The following is a 20573-nucleotide window of genomic DNA, read 5'->3' as shown; positions in this document are numbered from 1 at the left end:
TGATCATATAAAGTTGATCGTCGGTAAAGCAGATGCCAGACTGAGATTCATTGGTAGAATCCTGAGGAAATTCAATCCGACAGCAAAAGAAGTAGGTTACAGTACGCTTGTTCGCCCACTGCTTGAATACTGCTCAGCAGTATGGGATCCGTACCAGATAGGATTGATACAAGAGATAGAAGAGATCCAACAGGGAGCAGAGCGCTTCGTTACAGGATCATTTAGTAATCTCGAAAGCGTTACGGAGATGATAGATAAACTCTGCAGGAGAGACGTTCAGTAGCTCGGTACGGGCTTTTGTTGAAGTTTCGAGAACATACCTTCACCGAGGAGTCAAGCAGTATATTGCTCCCTCCTATGTTTATCTCGCGAAGAGACCATGAGGATAAAATCAGAGAGATTAGAGCCCACACAGAGGCATACCGACAATCCTTCTTTCCACGAACAATACGAGACTGGAATAGAAGGTAGACCCGATAGAGGTACTCAATGTACCCTCTGCCACACACCCTCAGGTGGCTTGCGGAGTATGGATGTAGATGTAGATCTTCTCTATCTCCTCTGTCAACTCGACCTGGAACGGATCCCACATTGATGAGCAATACTCAAGTATAGGTCGAACGAGTCTTTTGTAAGCCACCTCCTTTGTTGATGGACTACATTTTCTAAGGACTCTCCCAATGAAAATCAACCTGGCACCGGCCTTACCAACAATTAATTTTATATTGTCATTCCACTTCAAATCGTTCCGCACGAATACTCCCAGATATTTTACAGAAGTGACTGCTACCAGTGTTTGTTCCTCCATCACATAATCATACAACGAAGGATCCTTCTTTCTATGTATTCGCAATACATTACATTTGTCTATGTTAAGGGTCAGTTGCCACTCACTGCACCAAGCGCCTATCCGCTGCAGATCTTCCTGCATTTCGCTGCAATTTTCTAATGCTGCAACTTCTCTGTATACTACAGCACCATTCGCGAAAAGCCGCATGGAACTTCCAACACTATCTACTAGGTCATTTATACAGAATGAGTCACCTAACATTACCGCTGGATATATTTCGTAAACCACATCAAATACTGACGAATCGATTCCACAGACCGAACGTGAGGAGAGGGGCTAGTGTAATTGTTTAATACAAACCATAAAAAATTGCACGGAAGTATGTTTTTTAACACAAACCTACGTTTTTTAAATGGAAACCCGTTAGTTTTGTTAGCACATCTGAACATATAAACAAATCGTAATTAGTTCCGTTTGTTGCATTGTAAAATGTTAATTACATCCGGAGATATTGTAACCTAAAGTTGACGCTTGAGTACCACTCCTCCGCTGTTTGATCGTGTGTATCGGGGAGCACCGAATTACGCAGGGATCCTAAGGGAACGCTGATGGACCTTAGGTACAGAAGAGACTGGAACAGTACATTACGTCCACATGCTAACACCTTTTTATTGGTCTTTTTCACTGACGCACATGTACATTAGCATGAGGGGTGAGGTACACCTACACACGTGGTTTCCGCTTTCAATTACGGAGTGGAATAGAGTGGTCCCGACATGTCAGGCCAATAGATCTTCAATGTGGTGGCCATTATTTGCTGCACACAATTGCAGTCTCTGGCGTAATGAATGTCGTACACGCCGCAGTACATCTGGTGTAATGTCGCCGCAGGCTGCCACAATACGTTGTTTCAAATCCTCTGGGGTTGTAGGCACATCACGGTGCACATTCTCCTTTAACGTACGCCACAGAAAGAAGTCCAGAGGTGTAAGATCAGGAGAACGGGCTGGCCAATTTATGCGTCCTCCACGTCCTATGAAACGCCCGTCGAACATCCTGTCAAGGGTCAGCTAGTGTTAATTGCGGAATGTGCAGGTACACCATCATGCTGATACCACATACGTCGACACGTTTCCGGTGGGACATTTTCGAGCAACGGTGGCAGATCATTCTGTAGAAACGCGATGTATGTTGCAGCTGTTTGGGCCCCTGTAATGAAGTGGGGACCAATGAGGTAGTCGCTAATGATTCCGCACCATACATTTACAGTCCACGGTCGCTGTCGCTCTACCTGTCTGAGCCAGCGAGGATTGTCCACGGACCAGTAATGCATGTTCCGTAGATTCACTGCCCCGTGGTTTGTGAAACCCGTTTCATCGGTAAACAGGTAGAACTGCAACGCATTCTCTGTTAATGCCCATTGACAGAACTGCACTCGATGATTAAAGTCATCACCATGTAATTGCTGATGTAGCGACACATGAAACGGGTGAAAGCGGTGACGATGCAGTATGCGCATGACACTACTTTGACTCAGTCCACCGGCTCTCGCAATGTCCCGTGTACTCATGTGTGGGTTCATGGCAACAGCAGCTAACACACCAACTGCACCCGCTTCTCCTGTGACGGGCCTGTTACGGACCCGTTTGCGTGCTACGACCATACCTGTTGCATATAGTTGGCGGTAGATGTTTTGCAATGCGCGGCACGTTGGATGCTCTCTGTACGGATACCGTTCTGCATACACCCTGCAGGCTTCAGCTGCATTTCGTCGACACTCGCCGTAGATGAGTATCATCTCCGCCTTTTCAGAGATCGAATACACCATGGTCACAGTTCCTATAACACTACACTATCACAGACGTCTGGTAACACGGCGTACTACAGTTGGTCTGCATGCGGAGACGAATGCAGAATAACAATAGCAGCAAGCGCTACATGCGGACACTGCGACAGCTAGACCAAATCACAACAGTGCACTACAGCCACACTCGTAAACACGGTCGTCATCGTAAACATGTCCCTGCAGATGCTGCTCGCCGACCGTGGCCCGTTTTTTTTACAACATGCAACTGAACGTCGGAGGTTTCAAGCGTCAACTTTAGGTTACAATATCTTCGGATGTAATTAACATTTTACAATGCAACAAACGGTACTGATTACGTATTTGCTTATATGTTCAGATGTGCTAACAAAACTAACGTGGTTCCATTAAAAAAAACGTAGGTTTGTGTTAAAAAACATACTTCCGTGCATTTTTGTATGGTTTGTATTAAACAATTACACTAGCTCCTCTCCTCACGTTGGGTCTGTGGAATCGGTTCGTCAGTATTTGATGTGGTTTACGAAATATATCCAGAGGTAACGTTAGGTGACTCACCCTGTATAAATTGTGAAAAGCAATGGTCCCATAACACTCCCCTGTGGCACGCCAGAGGTTACTTTAACGTCTGTAGACGTCTCTTCATTGATAACAACATGCTGTGTTCTATTTGCTAAAAACTCTTCAATCCAGCCACACAGCTGGTCTGATATTCCGTAGGCTCTTACTTTGTTTATCAGGCGACAGTGCGGAACTGTATCGAATGCCTTCCGGAAGTCCAAGAAAATGGCATCTACCTGGGAGCCTGTATCTAATATTTTCTGGGTCTCATGAACAAATGAAGCGAGTTGGGTCTCACACGATCGCTGTTTCCGGAATCCATGTTGATTCCTACAGAGTAGATTCTGGGTTTCCAGAAATGACATGATACCCGAGCAAAAAACATGTTCTAAAATTCTACAACAGATCGATGTCAGAGAGATAGGCCTATAGTTTTGCGCATCTGCTCGACGACCCTTCTTGAAGACTGGGACTACCTGTGCTCTTTTCCAATAATTTCGAACCTTCCGTTCCTCTACAGACTTGCGGTACACGGCTGTTAGAAGGGGTGCAAGTTCTCTCCCGTACACTGTGTAGAATCGAATTGTTATCCCGCCAGGTCCAGTGGACTTTCTTCTGTTGAGTGATTTCGGTTGCTTTTCTATTCCTTGGACACTTATTTCGATGTCAGCATGCAAGGCAGCAAACGATTAAAATGATCAAATCCCCAGACGAAGCTATCTCGCTTATATTACAGCGGTGTCGAAACGAGATGGGTGGAAAGAGTAACGTTTCGAAAAAATGTGTGTGAAATCTTACGAGACTTAACTGCTAAGGTCATTAGTTCCTAAGCTAACACACTACTTAACCTAAATTATCCTAAGGATAAACACACACACCCATGCCCGAGGGAGGACTCGAACCTCCGCCGGGACCAGCCGCACAGTCCATAACTACAGCGCCTTAGACCGCTCGGGAGTGACGTTTCACCACTGAGAGTGGCTCAGTGGAAAACACAATATAGACGCTTCTCGTGAGCCGGACAGCGGACCTCAGTAGAAACATAGTGGGGGGCAGAGCAGCTAGCCAGGATCACGTCAGCTTCGTTACGTGCAAACTCTTCAAGTAAGCACGGCTGAGTGAGACTCGCTGATAGTAATAGCAAGGCCTATGTAGTTACGACAAGTGGCGTCGGGTAACCGTTAGCTCCTACTTCGCTCCATAAATACTCCAAAATTTTAGCTCGTAACGCAGTCAGCTGAATCGATGGTGTATACACAATTCCCTGAGTACAGTAAAGTACAGTAAAGTGACGTTTGGCACAAGTCTCTCGTAGATGTTCTGCACGACAGTCGCTACAGGGACAGATGGCTGCCTCGCTATAATCATCAGCGGCAGAGTTATGCACCATAGCCTACCCGGCGTAGATGGGCAGAAGCAGAGGTCTTCCCTATCGTACCAGGTCACGACACCAGCTTTCATGATACTTTGGCGTACTGATCAGGTGCCACCTGAAAGGCAGGCCAAGATCGTCCAGCTGCACGGCTACACGGCAACCGTCATCGCCGTTCAACAGATGAATGGCGGTAAGCGGGAGGGGACAGAGGACCTTCCAAATTGTCGTGTGTATGTCACACGTGCTGCCTTCATTCACTGCCGTGGCATCGCGGTATCGTCAGCGCCGGAGTCACAGCAGATGGCAAACCGCCAGAGCAGCAGCCGGCAAGTGCAGCGTCAGCTACCTTTGAAGGCCTCTTACGACGCCAGTCCTCGACAGGCATCGACAGTCACTGCCAATAGAAGTTAAGGCATTGATTGTAACTTATGAAAATAAATACAAATTTTTAACCTTCTTTCACTACGCCTATCAGAGACTACAGTTCACCACCGTCCTTCTGAGGAAAACTGACAATGGGCGAACTGGGAGAGTGGCTCCTGACACACAACTACCTCTGCTTGGGCCTTCCCAAGAATCACCTCTTGCAATAGCATACGACTTCACTCACTATGACCATGAAAAAATAGAGCAAACAAATATGTGGAAACCTGTCGATTCATCTCTGCCAAAATATTCACGTGATGCTGGATCGTTTTCGGGACTTCGATGGTGTGTTTCTAACAGATTATGCACGTAAGGAGCAAACTGTAACAGAGGAATACTACCGAAATCTCCAGAGAAACGAGATTACAGCAGCCCGTCAAGACTAAGCCTGGCGGGAAGCTGTCGAAAAGTTTTGGTTTTGTCGCACGACGGTGCAGTTCTCTATGCACTGGACACGGTCCTCAGCTGGAGAGAGCATTGCACTAGAGGCATTTTCAGAACGATGATGACGCGATTTTCGAAGTAGTTCTTTTCGCGAACAGCCAAGTTGCAATCTTTTAAAACCAAGATCTCTCTCAAATCATCATCATTAGGGAAAAAATGTATGGCATCTAAGAACGAAAACGTAGGAAACAGTAACATCGTCTCTAGTTTTCATGGCCGCAGTGTGATTCTTTTCGAGGTAATAATTAAAACTCTATGACCGCCACCTGTAATCTGTTTCCAACCTGTCTATTTTATCTTTGTTTGCTTTCAGGGTGAAAGGATCTCAGTGATAAGATTCGCTGACAACATTGCTACCCTTAGTGAAAGAGAAGAAGCCTTACGGAATCTGCTTTCGTCGTGGCGACTTTGATTTAGGCGGGCGTGGCCGTTCACTGGCGCCAGTAACTACTGGGACTGTCGATATCGATCCTGAACTTATGTTGGGAGCTAGGGTCTTTGGTCGTGGCGTGTGTTTCAGGTTTTTGGTGGGCCCTGATACTGGCAGTTAAAAAAATGGCTCTGAGCACTATGGGACTCAACTGCTGAGGTCATTAGTCCCCTAGAACTAGTTAAACCTAACTAACCTAAGGACATCACAAACATCCATGCCCGAGGCAGGATTCGAACCTACGACCGTAGCGGTCTTGCGGTTCCAGACTGCAGCGCCTTTAACCGCACGGCCACTTCGGCCGGCACTGGCAGTTACCTAGAGAGCACGTAGCTGGCAAGTTGTTGGCTTTGGGGGTCTCCTGCTGTATGGTACGGACCTCGAGAAGCCGCGTGTGGTTACATTGCTAGGAGGCAGACCTTTACGGGTGGATTAAGGATTGATAGCGGTGAGTGGGCGCCAAGTGTAACCTGATCAGTAAGTTCCCGGCCAACTCTGTAACCTCAAAGACAGCCTTTAAGGATTGTAGACAATAACATCTCTGCTTGGAATCCTGGAAGTCGTAGCTCCTTCACATCTGAGTTGAGTTACATGTGGTTTTCTATGAGTATTTGAGGTCGTAAGGCTATTTCTGTGTTAATGTGGAATTAGTCGTGACATATTAATGCGCCTCCGTGTGAATGTTGGGGGTGATCATCGGTCAGTGTTAACAGATGATAATTTGTTGTTCCAGGTCATATTCCGTGCAAGTGTACGAGCATTCTCTGTTACAAATTGAGTTGATGAAATTGAAATTATAATATAGTTTGTATCGAAGCCAAGGCACCCTTTTATAGATGAGTATGCCCTAGTACTTGGATTTGCATGCGCTGATATTTCACTTTGTTAATTTTCAAGTAATTTTAAGGAGTGTTAAGCTTGTAACTTGTGTGTACACTTGCTTCTAGAATAAGTCAATATTGCCTGCATCCTAGATATTCTCGTCTGCAGCCTTATTTAAGCAGATTACTGTTCCGTTCTGATGTGTGTTGGCTGAGTAAGTTTGGCAGTGGACGACACGTTCCTGTTTCCTGGGTTCGTAGCAGAGACGTGTTGTCCTTCTGCTGCGGTAGTATTTCCGTCGACGCACAACGTATAGGTTGCCTCGCAATCTGACACCTCTACCAGCCGCCTAGTGTTGGCGCCAGTTAAGTAAATTTGATCGTTTTATACATGCTACGACTGAGTCTCGCGAATTAATCTGGAACTCTGGAGCTATCCAGTATTGTGAATTTGAAGCGTGTCCTGCAAGCCCAAAGTGCCATGTCATTGTACCTGCTCCTTAACTACTCGTTTAAGCCTTGCGCCCATATTGCTACTTCTGGAGCGTGTTAAATTTTTATATTGTTTTACTTATGAATATGATCTGTTGAGTTTTTCCTCTTCTATTCGCAGTCATTAGCTAACTCCTGTCATTGAAAAACTTGCCTGCTTGCTGTCTCTTGGCTGTGATAACTGCACGCTGTATTTATTTATTTTTTATTTATTTATTTATTGTTCCGTGGGATCACATTAAGCCGAAGTCTCCATGGTCACGGAACGAGTCAATACATGAAATTATAACACGATTGTAGAAACAGATAAAATGAAATATAAGAAACATATTCAGTTGTAGATTGTAGAAACAGATAAAATGAAGTATAAGAAACATAGTCAGGCGACAAGTCGTAAGTTTAAATAAAGAAAATCAACAATGTAACACTGGAATTTGCTTAATTTTTTAGCTCTTCCAGGAGCTCCTCGACAGAATAGAAGGCGTGAGCCATGAGGAAACTCTTCAGTTTAGACTTAAAAGTGTTTGGGCTACTGCTAAGATTTTTGAGTTATTGTGGTAGCTCATTGAAAATGGATGCAGCAGAATACTGCACTCCTTTCTGCACAAGAGTCAAGGAAGTGCATTCCACATGCAGATTTGATTTCTGCTTAGTATTAACTGAGTGAAAGCTGCTAACTATTGGGAATAAGCTAATATTGCTAACAACAAACGACATATACTGTGAGGGCAATCTCAAAATTCCCAGACTATTGAATAGGGGTCGACAAGAGGTTTTCGAACTTACACCACACATACCCTTTTTGAATCAGAATAATTACCCAAAAAAATAGCATATGAGATAAGCGTATGAAAATATGCGAAGTAGACTACTTTTCGTGTTGAAATGTCACTTATTTCAGATACTGTTCTAATGGTAAATAAAGCGGCATTTAGTTTCTGAACAAGATCCTGCACATGGGCTTTCCACAACAGCTTACTATCTATCCGAACGCCTAGGAACTTGAACTGTTCCGTCTCGCTTATAATATGCCCATTCTATCTGATCAAAATATCAGTTTTTGTTGAATTGTGGGTTAGAAACTGTAAAAACTGAACCTTACTGTGATTTAGCATCAAATTATTTTCCACAAGCCACGAACTTATTTCATGAACTACATTATTTGATACTGTTTCAATATTACACACAAGATCCATCACTACCAAGCTGGTGTCATCAGCAAACAGAAATATTTTTCAATCACTTGTAATACTAGAAGGCATATCATTTATATAAATAAGAAACAGCAGTGGCCCCAGCACCGACCCTTGGGGAACGCCCCATTTAACAGTGCCACATTGGTACTGAACATCACTACCGCTCTCAATATTGCGGAGAATTACCTTCTGCTTTCTGTTCTTAAAGTAAGAGGCGAACCAATTGTAAGCTACTCCCCTTACTCCATAATGGTCCAACTTCTGCAGTAATATTTTGTGGTCAACACAGTCAAAAGCCTTCGTTAAATCAAAGAAAACACCTAGCGTTCGGAACCTTCTATTTAATCCGTCCGAAACCTCACAGAGAAAAGAGAATATAGTATTTTCAGTTGTTAAACCATTTCTAAAACCAAACTGAACATTTGACAGCAAATTATGTGAATTTAAATGCTCCAGTAACCTTGTATATACAACCTTCTCGATAACTTTAGCAAACACCGATGGCATAGAAATAGGTCTATAATTGTCAACATTATCCCTGTCTCCCTTTTTACAAAGTGGCTTCACTACTGAGTACTTTAATCGGTCAGGAAACCGACCACTCCTAAAGGAAACGTTACAGATATGACTAAGTACTGGGCTAACATACATGGAACAATACTTCAGTATTCTGCTAGATACCCCGTCATATCCATGAGAGTTCTTGGTCTTTATTGATTTAATTATTAATTCAATCTCCCTCTTGTCAGTATCATGGAGGAGCATTTCAGGTAACAGTCTCGGAACCCTTTTTCCTAAGAGCGCTATATGATTCCCTGTTGCGACTAGGTTTCTATTTAGTTCACCTGCTATATTCAGAAAGTGATTATTAATTACTGTATATATATGTGACTTATCAGTAACACGGACATTCCCACTATGCACTGATTCTATATCCTCGACCTGTCTCTGCAGACCAGCCACTTCCTTTACGACTGACCATATGGTTTTAATTTTATCCTGAGACTTAGCTATTCTATCTGCATACCACATACTTTTTGCCTTCCTAACAACTTTTTTAAGCAACTTACAATACTATTTGTAATGGGCTGCTGCGTTTAGATTGTGACTGTTTCTAACGTTTTGATATAATTGCCACTTTGGTCTACAAGATATTCTTATTCCTTTAGTCAGCCACCCAGGCTGCCTGTTTGAGCTAGTACCCTGTTTTGAACGTTCTAACGGAAAGCAACTTTCAAAGAGCACGAGAAAAGTCTTGAGGAAAGCATTATATTTATCGTCTACTGTATCAGTAATATAAACATCTTGCCACTCTTGTTCCTTGATAAGGTTTACAAAAGTCTCTACAGCAACTGGATCAGCTTTCCTAAAAAGTTGGTAACTATATTTAACATGTGTTGCAGCACAAAAATCTTTTAGACTTAAAATTTGTGAATCATGATCTGAAAGGCCATTCACCTTTTTGCTAACAGAATGCCCTTCTAGTAATGAGGAATGAACAAAAATATTGTCTATGGTTGTTGTACTGTTCCCTTGCACTCTCGTTGGAAAGAATACGGTTTGCATAAGATTATATGAATTGAGGAGGTTTACCAGCATCCTTTTCCTTGCACAATCAATTATACAATTAATATTGAAGTCACCACATATAACTAACTTATTGTATTTCCTATAGAGTGAACCAAGAACCTCCTCTAGCTTTAGCAAAAATTTTGTGAAATCGGAGTCTGGTGTCTATAAATAACAACAGTAAGAAGTTTAGCTCCACTAAATTTAACCACACCTGCACAACATTCAAACAACTTTTCAGTGCAGTACTTTGAAACATAAATTGACTCAAATGGGATACCGTTTTTCACATGCATGGCTACTCCCCCACACCGCAAAGATCTCCTAGAAAATCTGCCAGCCAACCTGTATCCTGGTAAAGGAAGCTTCCGAATTATCTCCTTATTTAAGAAGTGTTCAGATATACCAATAATTTCAGAGTCAACATCTATAAGCAGTTCACGAACTTTATCTCCAATACCTTGTATATTTTGATGAAATATACTAATTCCCTCATTAATCGGTTACCTAAGCTTTGTCGAAAATGGTTTCTTTGTTAGAGAGACTTCCCTTAAGCAGGAATACCTATCAGCTGACTTCAATCTAAAAAAGGTACAGCTCTAACACCTACAACTACCGGAATTTTCCCATGAGTGATCCCACCACCCCCACTTATGCTGTCACCTATAAGCTTCGTCAACCTCCCCTTTCCATACCTGTTGAGGTGCAGGCCATGTCTAGTGAAACCCTTCCTGCTGATAGACTCCACCGACACCACTGAAATGTGACTCATGCCTTCTATCATCAGTGCACCCCCAAGTCTCATGTTATTACGCCTGACGGCTGTATTAAGATGAGGCCGATCGTGACGCTGAAACAGTTCCACGAAATGCACATTCGTGTTGCCAGTCTGAGTGGCTATCTTTTCCAGGTCACGATCTATGTCATACTCCCCATCCCTGTCAATACTATTACCAGCCCCACCCACAATCACTACCTGATCCTCTTTAGTAAAATCCCTACAAAACCCCCCTATGTTAACAGTCACCTGAGCCAATCTTGCATTAGGCTTCACAATGCTAGTGACCTGGTACTCACTCCCCAACACTTCCTGCAAACTGCTGCCTACACCTCTACCATGAGAACTACCTAACAGCAGAACCTTCTTCTTTCTCTGAGACTTTGCAACTGTCCTAGCCACCGTAACTGCTGAGGTCTGCTGCATACTTCCTACATCAACAGCTACTAGAGATTCCTCTCCACTAGACTCTGACAGTTGGTCATATCTATTACAAACACCAATAGTAAAACTATTTCAAAATCTCCTTCTCCTAGCAGATCTATTGCCAACAGCCAGCTCCCATTACCCAACCCCCTTCTCCCTCCTCATCCTATCTAGCTCCTCCTGTGCGTTTTTCAACTGCACCTGAAGGGCATGGATCTTACGCTCCTGCTCCTCTACCAACTTACTCTTACTACATAACCTGCAGTTCCAGGAGAGGATCTCACCGGAATGCCCACTGGCTTCCCCACTGCATTCCCCCCAGCGAAAATACTTCGAACAAGTCTCACACCGCAATCCACTACTCACGAACCTACGGCAAAGCCCACACTTCTCACTCATGGTAAACTTTATCTAAGTTCCGCTACTACAATAAGAAGATGTTAAAAACTGACTACAATAATCACAAACTTGCTCTACAAGGGAAGCAACTACTATTATTGACAGTATTAATCAACAGCAAATGAGAATATAACAAAATACTAACACAGAAAGAAAATCAAACGTCTAATGACACAGTAACGAAACTGAAAGCAGTTAGCAAAAATTTCTTCTGAAGTTATTTCACCGGAAAACACCAAGAACAGCAGTTGAAGACTGCTAAAGTTCCTAAATAAACGACTATACACAAACAATTAATTAGTATTTACCTTTCCCTTTCGATGCGCCGCTACAGCTGCAACTGGTCAGCGCGGAATGTAAACACGGGTAAGAGGTTAAGTTGCTCGATACGAAACACTCACAAATATCAGGTCACAACACAAGAAAGGCAGAGGTGAATGAAGAAACCACTAATAAGTCACTTATATAGTAAATATTATCACAAAACCGTTAAAATATATATCTGAAACCTAAAAATATATGAAAACTTAAAGAGTGATCTCACACGCAGTCACGCGCTTATGACGTCACACCAAAGACAGCTAGCTTATTTTTTTTGGGGGGGGGGATTATATGTTTATTTAAGGGTCATTGTCAATGTTTCTGCTGGTGTGTACCAGTTGGGAGTCATATTTAAATTGCATGTTGTAATGGGACACCATTTTCTAGCATAACCTTTTCTTTATAGAAGTAGCCGATACCAGGATTAATCCAGAATCTGGTATAGGTGAATATTCTCGGCTGTTTCACTGAAAGAATTTCATTTGATTTTGTGTAAAATGTGTTATATTTCGGACTAAAATGTATAAAAAGAAATTAATTTGTTACACTCTGTATGTACAATTATAATTCTTCTTCTTTTGGAAATATTTGAAATCACGAGATATCTGGCGTACCTGAATATTGCTGTTATTAATTGTACAATCTAACGCTAGTTATTAAATTTGTTTCTGAACTCATTTATGAAAAAATGTTATAACTTGGTGATGACTCTTCATTTGTCAAGAAAGTATGTAAGCTCTTTCGCTTCGTAAACTCTTTGGAATATTGTGTGTACTGCAGAATGTAGAGTAGTAGCTGTTATGCCTCTTATGTAGACAGGGATTTTCTCTGCCTCGTGATGGCTGGGTGTTGTGTGCTGTCCTTAGGTTAGTTAGGTTTAAGTAGTTCTAAGTTCTAGGGGACTGATGACCATAGATGTTAAGTCCCATAGTGCTCAGAGCCATTTGAACCATCTTATGTAGACAGACGAGTCTTTTACGATCGACGCTAACAATGTAATGTGGAATATTAAGTGTAAATTGTTAATACCGTGTGTTATTGAAAAATTTGACGAAGAATACAAGTCAAGAAATATACAAACAAATCTTCATCAGTTGTTTAGTCATCAGGAACTCACTACGTTAAATCAAAATTTCAGCCACAAGAAGAATGTATCCGTAGACTCAAGAACTGCAGCCAACAACAAGAAGAGAAAATGAAGATAAGCAAAAAGTTTCTTTTTTTTGTATATTTTACGCCTCTCGAAGCTTTCAGAACTTGTGCAGAGGCAGAGAATATTAATAGTGATGTGTCGGAGGATAAGATTGCGTCTTCCCAGCGCACCTTGTATTTGGGGGGGGGGGGGGGAGACTGTACTAAGTATATTTATTTATGGATCATTGTCATTATTTCTGCTGGTGTGTACAAACTGGGAGCCACATTATAAACTGTTTACTTCGCAACTTTGCCTGTATTTTTGGGGACTGTGTATTTTATTGCTTAAGGCGTTTTATTAAGGATTATAAAGTGCTAAGGGCTTCCCAACAGCAATAAACAGTGGCGTGACTTGATCGTGTATTTTATTGCTTAAGGAATTTTTTAATTAACCAAGCACCAAAGAAAATGAAGAAACTTTATTTTTACAAGCATACGCAACATTATATTGTGCAGCTTCAACAAATCGAAAATGAGCGAACTATTGAAAGAAAAGAAACTGAAGACTTATAGATTGTTAAGGGCTTTGCAACAGCCACAATCAACGGCGTGACTTGTTATCCTTGCTGTATTGTGGAGGGACGTTGTCTATTTTTTAAAGGTGTTATCCATGGTTGGAAATATTTAGTACATTTAGTGGCAGTCACTTGTAGTTAATTTTACTGGTAAAACGTAACTTGCAGCCACATCTAGTTGGTGCTACATTTTACTTATATTTGGGGACTGTCTATTTCTGGCTTCAAGCCCTCCTGAATGGTTTAAATTGTTAGAGTCTGTTGTTAATGATTTGATCCTGTTCAAATTATTTAAGTTATTGTGAGCGCTGTTATTCTTTTTGACAAGGTTTAATTTGTAATCATAGTGATTGAGGTTAAGCAATAAAGTGTATTCCATGAAGCAACATATGACGAAATAAAGTGGATCCACCTTCCATGTGTTTTTCCTTAAAGTTATCCCAAATCTTGTTTTGACGTATGATTGCTTAATGGAATGTATAGTTTAATGAGTACAGAATATGGAATCGAAGAAAAAAGAAAATAACGAGATGCAGCAGAAATGAGAATACTGAGAGACTTAACATCAGGAGTAGCGATCACGAAGTAGATAAGTTAAGGAATTCTGCTACCTAGGCAGAAAAATAACTCATAACGGACGGAGCAAGGAGGACATAAAAAGCAGGCGAGCACTGGCAGAAAGGGCATTCCTGAGCAAGAGAAGTCTATTTGTATCAAACGTAGGTCTAAATTTGAGAAAGACATTTTGTGAATGTACTTTAGGAGCACCAACATTGTATGGTAGTGGAATATGGACTGTAGGAAAACGGAAAAGAAGAGAATTGAAGAATTTGAGATATGGTGCTATAGAAGGAAGTTAAAAATTAGGTAGACCCGTAAGGTATGAGGTGGTTTTCCACAAAATCGGAGATGGAAGGAATATACAAAACCCACTGACAGGAGGTAGGGAAAGGATGATAATGTGGTAGCTTTTAATGTATTGGTTTTTATATATTACGAAAAGTTGGAGTTAGTTATTCTGGCTGCTTCACATTTGGAAAATTATTTACGTCGGTGACTCAGTCGTGGTACTTATCGCAGTTAGTTTGCCCGACACGGTGTTTTTATATTAAAAGACTCCATCAACACACAAAATTCCAGATATACAACTCTAGGTTTGCTATTGAAATTGACCTTTGTTAATTATTTTCTACTGTTACGAAAATGCAAGGCTAAGGAGATTCTTGCAATTTCGTTAAGCGGGGATCAAAAAAATTCCTACAGTTATATTTTTATTTGTCAAAATTAGCAAATATTAAGATATTTATTACGACTCTGGGCCGTTATGATTTAGAACAATGGCGTTGACCTCTCCACTAATGTTCCCCGATAAATTGGCATAAAGACATAATTTTGCAGCTTCGAGAATATAGGAGCTGGAAAATATTAAATTTTACCACATTTTTAAGTAATATTTCTTTATATTTAGGCTATATATTACATGAAACTTAAACGTTTTCGTGCCTCGTCACAAAATGTCTTCTTACACTACGCAGAAACAAAAGGGAAGAGAAAGTGATCATTTTGCAAAAGGAATAGAGATTGCAATTACATTCGCAGATCATATTAATTGATTACAGTCTTTGTTATTTTTCTGCGATGATATTTACTTCGTTACGACGTCAGTTTTGTTACATTTGCGAATTAATGGAAATGCAGTGTGGCTAGGGCCTCCCATCGGTTAGACTCTTCACCTGGTACCAGTCTTTCGAGTTGACGCCACGTCGCCGACTTGCGTGTCGATGGAGACGAAAAGATGATGATACGGACAACACAACACCCACTCCCTGAGCGGAGAAAATCTCCGACCCACCCGGGAATCGATCCCGGATCATTAGGTTTGACATTCCGTCACGCTGACCACTTTTTTTCCCTTTATTAAAACAATCATATAAGCACATAAGCACAAAAACAAAATAATGAAGTGCTGGAACTGTTTCAACGCGAAATGTATCCTACAATAGACTGAAGAATACATTTCAATATAGTGCCATGTGTAAGCTTACAAAACAGAACAAAAATATTAAACTGACAATAGCATCTTCAGTCCATACAGAGACATAGAACCAAAACGCAAACATATTAAAGAGAATTATATATATAATTGACTGTCTTAGCTAGAACTGCAGTTCTGCAATTTCACAACCTTCCAAACTCTTCACAGTTAGTCATTTGGAGCATAGAAACGGATAACAAAGACATGCACAGGGAACTTAAGCTAATGAAAAAGTCAAATGAAGTTAATAACACCACTGACAAGTCGGGAGCAGTCCTAGGAACAGGTGTAACCACTTATTCGTTGTGTATTTTGTTCGCTACATAGTCTTGCATGTGATTTGTGTCCTTACCGGCGTCGAGAATTGCCCTACGCCTTGTTTTCCAAAAAATTATGTCTTACATGTTACCAAACATCGTCCTGAAATTTGGGTAATGTTTCATGTTCCAACGTGTCGTTCTCATATAAGCCGCGAAACTAATGAGATTATCTTCACTATTGTTGATGATGATATATGTCACAAACTTTCCTAACAGCCAAATCACGGTGTTGTTCTTGGTAGCGGGAAAATGTTTCGTATCCGGCCAGTCGGTGCAGTGGCTGGCTGGGCTGCTGCGCGTAATCAGGCCTAGCCTCTGCTGCACCCATTTCCAGTTACTGAGATGGCCGCCACAAGTGAAGCGATGGCTTAAGGTGTCGACCACACCACAACGGACGCATTTATCACTGTCACATAAGCCGATTCTGTGCAACCTTTCATTAGTAGGTATAACATCGTTTACAACTTTATACCATGTGGACGCCACCTCAGCAGTGTGGACAATTAAACTTATGTTGTCCCAAACTGCCTTCCAATGAACATTCGGGTATTTTAGTTCAATGGAATCCGGACTATTGGAGATGTCGATCTTTTTAATTACAGGTGCGTCGTCGGTAAATCTTGCGTGAAATAATGTCCATCAATATAGCTTACTTCAAGAAAAACTGCTTGACATGTCGTAGTTTGTAATGCATTTTACCTCCATCAATGGGTGGGTGCATATCGGTGGGTTGTAAGGTTCGGAAGAGCCAACTGGTTACGCTGAGAGGTTCCTGTCCAACAAGTGGGTGATTCGTTTAATATGTAACGCAGTACACTTTCGGTTAATGTCAGGCATGTTGAGTCCGCCGGCCTGTCTGGAAGACGTCAGCGTAGCGTATTTCACTTGGAACAGATGCCCTTGCCAGATAAATCTATTAGAGAGTTTCATCACGTGTTTGGCCTGCATCTTGGGGACTGGAAATATTTGGGCCGTATAGTACGCTTTACTGAATATATAACTGCTGAGGAGTCGTATGCGTTGGAGAATGTCAAAGGACCGCCAATTGTTTTCATAGATGGCACCTTGCATTTTATTGGTGATCTGCTTCCAATTTTTTGCATTCATTTTTAGCGGGCATTTGTCGATAATCGTCCCCAGAGTGGTGTGGGCTTCGACACGCTTCGCCCAAGGTACAATAACTGCGTCGAATCTTCGAATGTTGACAAAGGTGCATTTATCGGCGTTGATTTTAGCACCGGAAGCACGACACTACTCGTCTACCGCGGTCTTGAGGGTTGATACGTCTCCGTCGTTGCGCAGTAACACTCCAACGTCGTCGGCGTAAGCACGAACCACGAAGGGCGTCCCGGCGATCGAAAGGCCTGCATGTTTGTCATGAATAGAGCGTAAGAGCGGCTCGAGCGATAAAACAAATAACATCATGGAGAGAGGGCTCCCCTGCGGCACTCCTCTTTGGACCTCGATGGGTTGAGTAAGCTGTCCATTTACGCTGACTCTGGTTGTAATGCACGTGACGAAATGTTGCACGACATTAATAACCCGTTGATGAAAACCACACCGCTGCAGTAGCTGTAGGACGTACTCGTGGCGGACGCGATCAAATGCCTTGCAAAAGTCGATAAACAGCAACGCGTGATTCACGTTAGTGACTGGCGCTATGGCTATTACATCTCTATATTCCAAAAGGGGCGTCATAATAGTGCGACCAGGGAAGCATGATTGATGGTTGTGAATCACTTACTTCATTAATGGAGACAATCTGCTATTGAGTACTCCGGCAAAGGTTTTGTAATCAAAATTGAGTAAAGTAATCGGTCGGAAGTTATCTAATGTTTTCCGGTGTTTGCTTTTTGGTATCAATACAATTCGACCTTCCTTCATTTCGGCCGGTACGTCCATCCCTCGCATCACTTCATTGAGAACATCTGTAAATGTGTCTCCGATTATGGGCCAGAAACGCACATAAAATTCCCGTGGCAAACCATCAGGGCCAGGGGATTTATTCGATGGCGAGCCAGAAATAAGTTCAAGGACTTTGTCTGGAGCAAAATCGTGTACGACCGCCGAGTTTTCCGCAAGCGTGACTACGGTGGGCAGAGCACGCACGATATCGCTGCCGTCATCACCATATGTATCGCATTGCGAGTACAGATCCGTGAAGTACCGGTATACTGCAGTAAGAATATTACTCTGTCGGGTCAAACGGAGTCCATCATTTGTGTCCAGCTCCCCAATAAAAGCTCGCTTGCGATGGACACGATGTTTTATGAGGTGATACAGCGATGCAAGTTCGCCCTCTTGAAGAGATTTTTCTTTAGATCTGATCTTCAATCCTTCAAGCTGCGTTCGCTTTATCCCTACAAGCTTCGCCTTGATTTGTTTGATGGTCGGCAGCTACGTGTTGGTTGGTGACGAAGTCGCATACAACTCTCGCAGAACTGTCTGGTAAAAATCAATCGTACGTTTGACATCTTGGGCCCTATGCCAACTGTAGTTTTCAGTTTGACCACAACATTCCACCAGGCTTTCTTGCTCGGATGTCTGCAGCATTGCTTGAGACAATCCACCCTTGTCGTGGAGGTGACATCTTGAAGCGCGGCATCGGCGAGAAGAGAAACATTTAGGCTCCACGGAATCCTGTGCCATTTAGTATGCTGTTTGGTCAGAGAAACTAACCGGAATGACATTGGCGTCCAGAACGTGTTGGCAAACGTTCTCAGAGATGTGCAATCGGTCTAGACGGCTACATGCGATGGCGCTCAGGTACGTGTACTTTACCAAGGTAGGAAATTTTAGTTCCCACGCATCCTTCAACCGCAGGTGACGCACCAGATCATGTAGTCATGTAGTTCCCTACAGTAATTAAAGTTTGGCGATTGGTCTTTCCTGTGGATCACACAGTTAAAATCACCGCTAATTATCAACTGGGTTGGGTTGCGGCGTAACAAGTAGATGATGTCTCGTTTAAAGAAGTTAGCTCTTTCTGATTTTAGGATCGTTCCAGATGGAGCATAAATATTGACGAGGGTGACGTCAAAAATTTGGCAAGCTATGCCTCTACCGGAGTCCAACATTTCTATATTGCTCACTGGGATTCCCTCTCGTGATAGAATGGCCGTACCTGTACCCCCGTCCGCCGTGGTGTTTACGATTGTTGCAAATCCTGATACATGAAAACTTAAGATAGACACTTCCTGTAACAGAACTACATCAGCTTCGGACTCATAGATAAACTGTCACAGCATTGCTAATTTTAAATCTGTCCTAACTCTATTAATGTTCAGGGACAAAAACTTATAAGCTTGACTCATGATCGTCAGAGACGTGTGGGTGTTGGGAAGTGTAGGAAGCCCAGTCTATCTCACCGTCGGACTTCGAACCTACATCCGCAGTTCTTGTACCAGTTTTTGCGCTGAATTTACTTTTTGACTTACTTCCAGCCACGGAGTCATTTGGTTTAACTTTATTTTGCCGTCACACAGTCGTCCGAAGTGTCATAAAAGACGGCGGAGTCGGCGAGTGATTGCTGTAAGCAGTATGTGAAAGTCCTTGCTTCGGAACGGGTGACGGCAAGTCCGAAGACGCGGCTTCAGTAGGCTCATTGTGTTTGTTTGGACCCGCACTGGCTGTTTGTATACAGCTTTCCGGTTCCTCGCGTTGTTTGGAAGCAGTTCCGAGGTGGCGAGTGTTTATGTTCTGCTCTACACCGCGTGCATCATCCTCTGTGTTTACGATTTGCAGTTGACTGACTGCCGCCTCTTGTGTGTTGACCATCTGTGGCGAGGCTAGAAGCAGCGTCGGAAGGGTTTGCTGTAAACACTTGACTGCACTCGTATTGACAGTTTCTGCGTCGGGAGTTTGAATGTGAATTTGGCGGGTCGTAACTGAGCCATCCGACATATGCGTGTCCTGTTTGGGGGCCCGTGACTCCGCGTCATCGGCTAGATTTCTTACGACCTGGTCACAGGAGCCACTACCGTCAGTAGTACGGCGTCGTTTGTTACCGACAGATAGTGCAACATCGGCGGCTAAGGGGTGACTGGCGACGGTTTTCTGAGGTAAGGGTGGGAAGGTGCCGTTACCGAGATCGTTGTCCTCTGACACAGATGCATCTCGTTGGGAGTCAATCACAGAAGGCGTCTGATTTTGAGTTTAGACATCAACCAATGTTAATCTCTGTCGTTGTTGCAGATTGTTTCGAAGTACGACAACGCGCCGTGGGCTATCATCTTGTAAATGGCCTCTCGTTTTACAGATAAAACAAGTGCCTACTTGTCCATCGTAAATGAGATGAGCCTTATAGCCACAAACCATTATATAAGATGGGATATTAACTTTAACGGCCGTGTCCACTGAGCGAACCCCACTATAACATTGGAGTTTGTGACGACTCGACCATTTTTCTTATCTAATCTGTCTGATGTCACCGTATTTGGCGAGGACATCTCTAAGAAAACAATTCTCAACCTCAGGTGGAAAATTGAACACTCGCACTTGTTTGTAGACAATGTCAGCGTTAGTTATTGAAACTGTACTCACCGACTGATCACGATGTCGGAACTCTGCTTTCCCAGCAATATTAACCAAAATTTTCTACAGTTGTATCTGGTCTAAAAACTTTACAAAGAAACAGTATTCCGCCATGTCATAATATGC

This window comes from Schistocerca serialis, chromosome 1 (assembly GCF_023864345.2).
Source record: "Schistocerca serialis cubense isolate TAMUIC-IGC-003099 chromosome 1, iqSchSeri2.2, whole genome shotgun sequence".
Taxonomy (NCBI): domain Eukaryota; kingdom Metazoa; phylum Arthropoda; class Insecta; order Orthoptera; family Acrididae; genus Schistocerca; species Schistocerca serialis.
Note: the sequence above shows the minus strand (reverse complement) of the source record.